At 35.9% G+C, this 8,201-nt stretch overlaps 1 pseudogene; it reads left to right on the top strand.

Annotated features, from left to right (window-relative positions):
* Positions 1–6,886: 6,886 nt before the first annotated feature.
* LOC145799530 (chitin elicitor receptor kinase 1 pseudogene) lies at positions 6,887–7,540 on the top strand (annotated as a pseudogene).
* The last annotated feature ends 661 nt before the right edge of the window (positions 7,541–8,201 follow it).

Genomic DNA, 8,201 nt, shown 5'->3' with positions numbered 1-8,201 from the left:
TTTGTATTGTCCATTTCACTATAAGCAGTTATGACAGTTTTAAACATAAGCAGTCATTTGTTTAACAGTTTAACACATTAGCATGTATTCAGTCATAACGTAACCACGCACTTATCATGCTCATGAGATGCCCTAATCACTTTTCTAGGACACCCTATAGCTCATTTGGACACGTGTGTGCGGTATAACTCGTGGTAAGTATCGCTCTGATACCACTCTGTCACGACCCAAACCCGGCCCTATGGGTTTAGCACCGTAACCGGCCAGTAATCCGAGATTACCGAAGGCCTGCTTAACAGTAATACAGTATAACAGAGTACAGGGCCTGGCGGAAGCCAATACAGTAATTAAACAATGTCCAATGAGCTGTGACAGCCTGTATGCCAAAAAGATTTTTCATGCATTCATACATACACAAACAGTACAGTCTATACAGAATTTACAGTCACACAGAACAGGGACCTAATCCCTTGATAACAGTACGGTAAACAGTCAGTCTATACAGAACAGTTAGACAGTACAGAAGACAGGCGGGGGAAAACAAACAAAACACCCCCAAGCCATAGCATGGCAACTCGGAACCTCGCAGTGAGGCACAAAGGCTGGCTTGACAAAACTGGAGTTACCCTGACGCTCCTAGCTCCGATCTGGTGCCTGTACACCTACATATATATATGAGCAGTGAGCTAAAGCCCAGTGAATAACATAAAGCGTAAAGGGGTTTAGAATGAATGTCCTTACGGTAATGAAAACAGTTCAATTCAATCAGTATTTCAGTTGTTCAGTACAGTAAACAGTCATATGTGGTACATCCATTAGCATAACAGTAACAGTAGGTCTTAAAAGACCGAACAGTAATGATGGCCATCAGTCAGTAAACAGTAGTGGTTCCACGAGGGAACCGACAGAGATTTCTGTCTCAGTAACAGTAAACAGTAGGTACTAAGGATGCCACAGTACAGTTCAGAAATAAAGGACATACATTCATTCAGTAATACCAGTTCAGTAAACAGTTCAGTTCAGTATTCAAAAGATATCAGTTGAACATATCTTTACACAATTGTTACTCACAGAGTTCGGGCTACAGTAAGCTAGAGCGTGTCTCCCCAGTCGCCAACCCTACACAGTTAACAGATTGAACACACTAAGCTACGCAGTTGGGAAAGATAACAACTTAACCCCTAATGCCTCGGTGTGTTCTACATCTATATCCCCAACAAGAAGCCTTAAACTAGGCCTAAAATGCCTAGAATGGGATGAGGATGCAAAGATGCACATTTAAAAGCATTTTCAGAAAAACAGAGTCCCGCTCGAGCGCAGGTTTTCCCCGCTCGAGCGTACAGGCAAACAAAGGTACACGCTCGAGCGTAAACTTACCCGCTCGAGCGTACTGTAAAAGTACTGGATGGGTGAAATCCCCGCTCGACGCCCGCTCGAGCTTGGGACATGACTCCGCTCGAGCGGACTATAAAACAGTGCAAGATGCTGGAAGCTCGATTTTCCCGCTCGAGCGGCACTTCCCCCGCTCGAGCGGACTACTGAAATCTGGAAATCTCAGATTCGAGCTCCAGGTTCAAAACCAAGCTCAAAAGCATCAAAACCAATCCTCTTGGGCCCATTTTCTGGAAAACATTTATAAACACATAGAATATCATGTTTCAAAGCTCAATTTTAAGAAATCAAAGCCCAAGGGCGTTTAATTCAAACTCAATTTAAACCATTTTTTTCCAAGCACACGATGAACATGCAAACATGCATGAATTCAAACCATTTCAAAGCTTCGATTTGATGCTCTAAAGAGCCAATTCTTTTCAAAACATGATGAAATCATGGACTACACTCAAGACATGAACATGCATGTAACATTTTGCCATGAACTCAACTCAAAATCCAACAATACTAACATGCATGCAAAGATTGAGCTTCAATCCACCATTAATGAACCAAATCAGGACTTAGCTCTACAAATTAACATGAACCATGCAAGAATCAACTCAAAACATGAACAAGAAGACAATGGAGCCACCTTTAGTCTTGTATTTAGGATAGGGAAGCTCAAATGTACAAAAACTCCTTCAATTCTTCAAGATTCTCAAGCTAAAACAACAAGAACAATTCTCTCTCTCTCTAACTCTCTTCTAGGTCGGTTAGAGGCAACACAAGGACTGATGAAAATGTGTTATGTGAGTGTAATGAGAATCAAAGATGACTCAAGTAGTGGGCCACTCATGTGGCAAAACGGTAAATAAGTCCAACTCTTTTATTAGCTTATTTTAATCTAATTTAATCATACCTAATCAGTTTTCAGATAAATATTCCATAAAATCACATTAATTCTAAGGATCATAGAACACTAATCGGTTTCTAATTCGGCCGCCGATAAGGCCTTCAATTAGCAGTTTAAACATATAAACATGAACGGATAATCAGACAATCAAACAGATAGAATGCAATTAACTAACATATACTCAGTCAATTCAGTTTCCAATTTCAGTCAGTCAGTTCAGTACTTTAATCAGTTCAATTATCAGTCAGTTATCAGTCATCATCAGTTCCGTTTAGCAGTAATCGGTGATTATCGGTAATCAAGCAGTCATTAATCGGTAAACAGTATGGGGGTTGTTACAGCAGCCAATCAGTCATAGGCCAAATTGTTCTCCCTCTTCAATTCTTGCATTTCAGCATTGAACCTGCCCACATAAGTTGCTCTAGCTAACCTCCATAACCTATCCTTCAAGTTTTGACCTCCAAAACCATCTTTATTAAAATTGTTGTGTAAATGTCTCATACAATGCCTATGTTCAGCTGCTGCAATTGCTCTCTCCAAACCCTACAATCATCCAAATAGACATGTCAAACAAACAAAAACAGCATAAGCCACAAATAGATTAGAGATTATGGTCCATTTTGCACATAAGCCACAAATATATTAGAGATTATGGTCTATCTTGCTTACCTTTTGCTTATCAGAGATTATGGTCCATTTTGGATCATTGGATATTCCAAGATCAACCATCAAATATTGTTGAAACTAGGTCCAGTTGCTGGTGTTTTCAATCTCCACCATTGCATAAGCCACAGGATATGTTTGGTTATTTCCATCCAGTCCAATTGTAGTGAGCAACTGACCACCAATAGCACCTTTCAAATGATAACCATCAACACCAATTATAGGCCTGCAATCCTCAATAAACCCCTTCTTCAATGCATACCAACAAACATAGAATCTCTGAAATACATTAGTTGGATTTTCATCCTCATCAGGTTTAAAGTGCAAGTACACACTACTTCCTGGTTTGGTCCTATCAATCTCTTTGCAATAGTCCCACAACTTTGCAAATTGTTCACTAACACTTCCTCTTAGCTTTGTTAGAGCCTTCCTCCTTGCTCTGTAAAGTTGACTAGGGAAAACCTTAATGTTAAAATCTTTCCTTACCCTTTCCATGAGTTTAGAAACAGAGCATGTTGGATTTATTCTAAATTCATCCAAATACACTATTGCCAACGAACTTGAATTGACTAGCCTATTTACCCAAACCCTACCACAAGTGTGCTTAGGGTTGTATGTCTTTACTTGAAGTGTTTTCTTGTGTCCACTTCTCAGAGATGCAAAAATAGTCCAAGGGCATCCTTCTCTACAATTTGCTCCAACTCTACACCCCTCATTCTTTTTAAACCTAATGTCTTTACCATTGAGGATGACATGATGCCTGATAGCTCCAGTAAACTGAGCCCTGCTTTTAAAAATCAATTCTAACTCAAAAACAAGGTTCTCTTTTCCATAAACAAATTTGAACTCTTTGTACTTGGACCTTGGTAACCCATCATTCCCATCTTCTGATTCTTCAAGTCTAGCAGACCCATCTGAGGAATCTCATTCCTCACTTTCTGGTTCTAAAAAATCTTGAACATGACTATTTTCCGGTGGCTTACTTGCATGTTGGTCCACTCCTGCCGTTGGCTCCTCATTCAAGCTGTAATCGCTGTCAACAAATACTTCATATTCAGCCTCTGAAGTAGAATTTGAACTATGCTCATTCCCATCAACATTGGGTTCATAAATACTCTTTTCTATTGTGTTGCATTCCCAGTCCCATTCCTCTACATTGACATCCTGGAAATATTTATCAAAACTCTGTGGAACAGGGACAGGTTTCTCAATATAAAGTTCCAATATACCTGCCACTATAAATTTCATCATTTCATACACATCCTCATTAGAACTAATAAATCTAAATCCTCCATCCATGCTCTGATTCTCACTGACTCTGTAATGAAATCCAACAAAATCACTGTATTCTACCATTTGGGCACATTCAACCAATGCTAGCAATGACATCCTATCCCTATCATTATAGTCAATGTAATCTACTTGGCCCCCAACATAAGACCTCTTTCCATTTTCTGTCCTAAATTGACCACATTCACTTTAATGATAAAGTGATCAACATTGATGTTTGCATGGACATTGGACCACTATAACATTAAAAAACAAAAAATTGAGGAACATATGCAAATGCATGGGACCATAGTATCATTCACAAACAAAGCATGAACATACACTCGAAAAAAAAAAAAAAACAGACTAACAGACAGGGGTCAATCAGACAAACACGTACAACAAGACTTAACTTTTTGAAACAGTACATACACTTCAAAATTCACTTCTTCAAAACAACACACCAAACAAGAAAGATTCAACAAAAAATATACAAAACTGACTAAATAAAAAACTAACCAAACCAAAAATATATAAAGCTGACCGAATAAAAAATTAACCAAAACGAAAAATATACAAAACTGACCGAAAATGCTCAAAAAATCATAACCATGCAAAAATCTTAACCAAAAACTAAAAAAAATATACTTTCATTTTGGTATATAACTATCTTGACGTCATACATACTTCGTCACGGCCATCCGGCTTCAATCAATACCAATAATGTTGCAAAACCCTTTGATTCTTCAAGAAAACCACAAACCCTAGCCTCAGTCGAAGTTCTGAAGACTCAATCAAAGTTCTGAAGACTCAATCGATGATCTGAAAACCATAATCCTGCCATTTTTGTTCCCCTCATTTGCCTCACGTGTATGGCACGTGCGGTTGAGGATGAAATGTCCATTTTGACCTTCGTATCAGCCTTTCGTATCACGTGGAATGCACGTGTAACGCTATTCTGTTAATTATTTGAACGGCAGACACAAATTGGACTTGAAAGACACACATTATTAAAGTTTAGAGACTAAAGAAACACAAACAATTGTTAAGGGACCAAATAGGAAAAGCGCGTATAGTTTAGGGGGTAAAACTGTAATTTACCCTATATTTTTTTGTCTAGATTAAATAAAAAATTATTTTATTTTATTTTTTTAAAAATTAAATATATTTAGCTATTTTTAAATTAAATAAATAAAACATCAATAAAAATTCATGTTATTTTTAAAATAAAATTTTAAATAAATTTATTTTTAAAAACATAATAAACAATAAATAATGAAATTGAATAAAAATAATAATAATTAAATAATGAAATTAAATAAAATATCATATTAAATAAAATATCAACAAAAATTTTAATAAAAAAATAATAAATATTTATTTAAAAAATTAAATAAATAACATCAATAAAAATTAAATAAATTTATCTTATTTTATTTTTTAATTGAGATTTTTATATTTTATTTATTTTATTTTACTAAATACAATACATATTGAAATCAAATACTTGGAGGGAAAATGTGTCATTTTATAACTTATGATATTCCAATTCCACAATTTCTATCCCACATCCTCTTAGGGTGTGTTTGTTTGAATGGACTGAATAATAAGGGATTGTAATATACCGAACTGTTAGTCCTAGGATATATTATCCCTAGATTATTTGGTTGGAAAGGATGTGTATGCTATGTTTGTTTAGTTATGAGATTAGATGTGTATTCTATCCCAACATATATGGGATTCATAGTTCGATGAGACACCTAATCTGACTTATAAATTTTCAATTAAACAATGGACTCTATAGTGGATTGGACATGAAGTCCAATCCTCCCCTCCCCCCTCCAATTCTTCCAAACAAAAACCCCCTAAAGGCATAGTTAGATAAAACATCATTTTTTTTTTTTAGGTTAATAAAATGGATATGCAGATAAGTTACTCCACATATTCACCAGGAAATTGCCTCTTAACACTCACAACATATCTGCAGGGAACCTTACTACATCTACATCATAGCCTAAGCTCAGGTCCTCCATGTGTTCTAAATGCTAGATAACATGTTTAACCCCAATAAAAAATTATGGAGACTCGAATCCAGACTTTGAGAGAGGATTCAAAGGCATTACCACCAAACCCACCCCCTGTTGGTGGATAAAACATCATTTGACCCTTAGTCTAAGGTCTAAAAAAAATATTGAGCCATTATTGTCAAAATAAAATTAACAATGCTACAAATCTAAGAAGTTTATCAAAAAAAAAAATTACCTAGAAAAAGGAATTCATAGTTTACATTCATTATAATTGTAACTCACATCCCACTAATTTTAAATTTACATCACACTCACATTTTGTGACAAAATCTAACACAAATTTTCAAGAAAAGTCCAAAAAAGAACCAAAGTGGAGATTAGTTCATAATCCAACGAATCAGAGGTAAAGCATAACGACAAAAGATCTGTACCCCTATATAGAACAAACATAGTCAGTAACTAATCACTATTAGATCTCTACCTGAAATTTATATATTAATTATATAAGCCTCTGATGATAACAGACAGAAAACAACCCATTCAAAACAATCAAAATTATATATTTTCATCTACTCTCTCTCCATTTGTCATATGGCATCTTAGATCATTCTTTCCATTCGTTCTCTCTCTTCCCCTCACAATGATCCTATCACCAAAGACAGAGAGACTACTTTTTTTACTTCTCTTCTTCTATGTGCTTCTCCTATGTCTCATCAAAGTTGAATCTAACTGTAAAAGTGGCTGTGACTTAGCCATAGCTTCATACTATGTTTGGGAGGGCTCAAACCTCACTTATATCACCAACATCTTCACCAAAAAACTTTCTCAAATCCTACCATACAACCCGGATATCCATAACCCGGATAGCAGCCTAATGGGTACCCGAATCCACGTCCCGTTCTCATGTGAGTGCATGAATGGTGATTTCTTGGGCCATACTTTCACCTACATAACTCAGACAGATGATACATATGATAAGATTGCTAGGGTTGCTTTTGCCAACCTCACTAACATATACTGGCTCCAAAGGGTTAACAAATACGACCCAACCCGGATACCGGATTTTGTTCCCATCAATGTAACGGTTAATTGTTCATGTGGTGATCAACATGTGTCGAAGGACTACGGGTTGTTCGCGACATACCCTCTTCGTCCTGGTCAAAATTTGTCATCCGTAGCTGCAGAGTCTGGCGTTTCACCAGAGTTGCTCCAGAGTTACAACCCTGGATCCGACTTTGGTGCTGGGTATGGACTAGTGTTCGTGCCAGCAAAAGGTCAGTTACTCTTATCATGAATATGCAAATACGAAAGACATAATATTAAGTTGTATGACAAGTTTAATTTTATTCACACACTTACATTTACATTTTAATTTATTTAAATTAATAAGATTTTTTTTTTTGATCGGCTTAAATTAATAGGATTTATAATTTGAAGTAGAGTCGATATGTTTTTTTGAATACACGGTTTATATTTTTGAACTAATTAAATTTTATGTTATGTTCCCATACTTTTAATAAAATGTGTCAACAAATTTAAAATTCTTTGTATGAATAGTGTTTAGGTTGCATTGTTCATATCATTGTCATCATGATTTTTAATATTTTCATTTTAAAAATATCCAATTCACACCTATGATTTGGACTTGGAGCGTGCTTTTGCCTCTTCTATGAGAGATTATTTGGTGAAAAAGTTTATTATAGTATTTGAATATATTTAATGGGTCATGACGTACCAGTTTTAAGTTTTTGTGCACTGTGGCTGATCGGCAATATATAACCGTTAATATTGAATTTTTCCATACATTTACATTGCTCGGTCGCATTTAGGCTTTGTCAACACGGTAGCTAATTTCATACGAGGGCCTTATTAAATCACCATCTACAACTAGGTTTGGTATACAATACTCCTTTTGTCTTTGTTTCTGGGGTGTCAAGCTTTGGTATATTCAATTA

This window comes from Camellia sinensis, chromosome 9 (assembly GCF_055761805.1).
Source record: "Camellia sinensis isolate YWXY chromosome 9, ASM5576180v1, whole genome shotgun sequence".
NCBI classification, from domain to species: domain Eukaryota; kingdom Viridiplantae; phylum Streptophyta; class Magnoliopsida; order Ericales; family Theaceae; genus Camellia; species Camellia sinensis.
The sequence above is the reverse complement of the archived record's forward strand: the minus strand, read 5'-3'. Positions and strand labels throughout refer to the sequence as shown.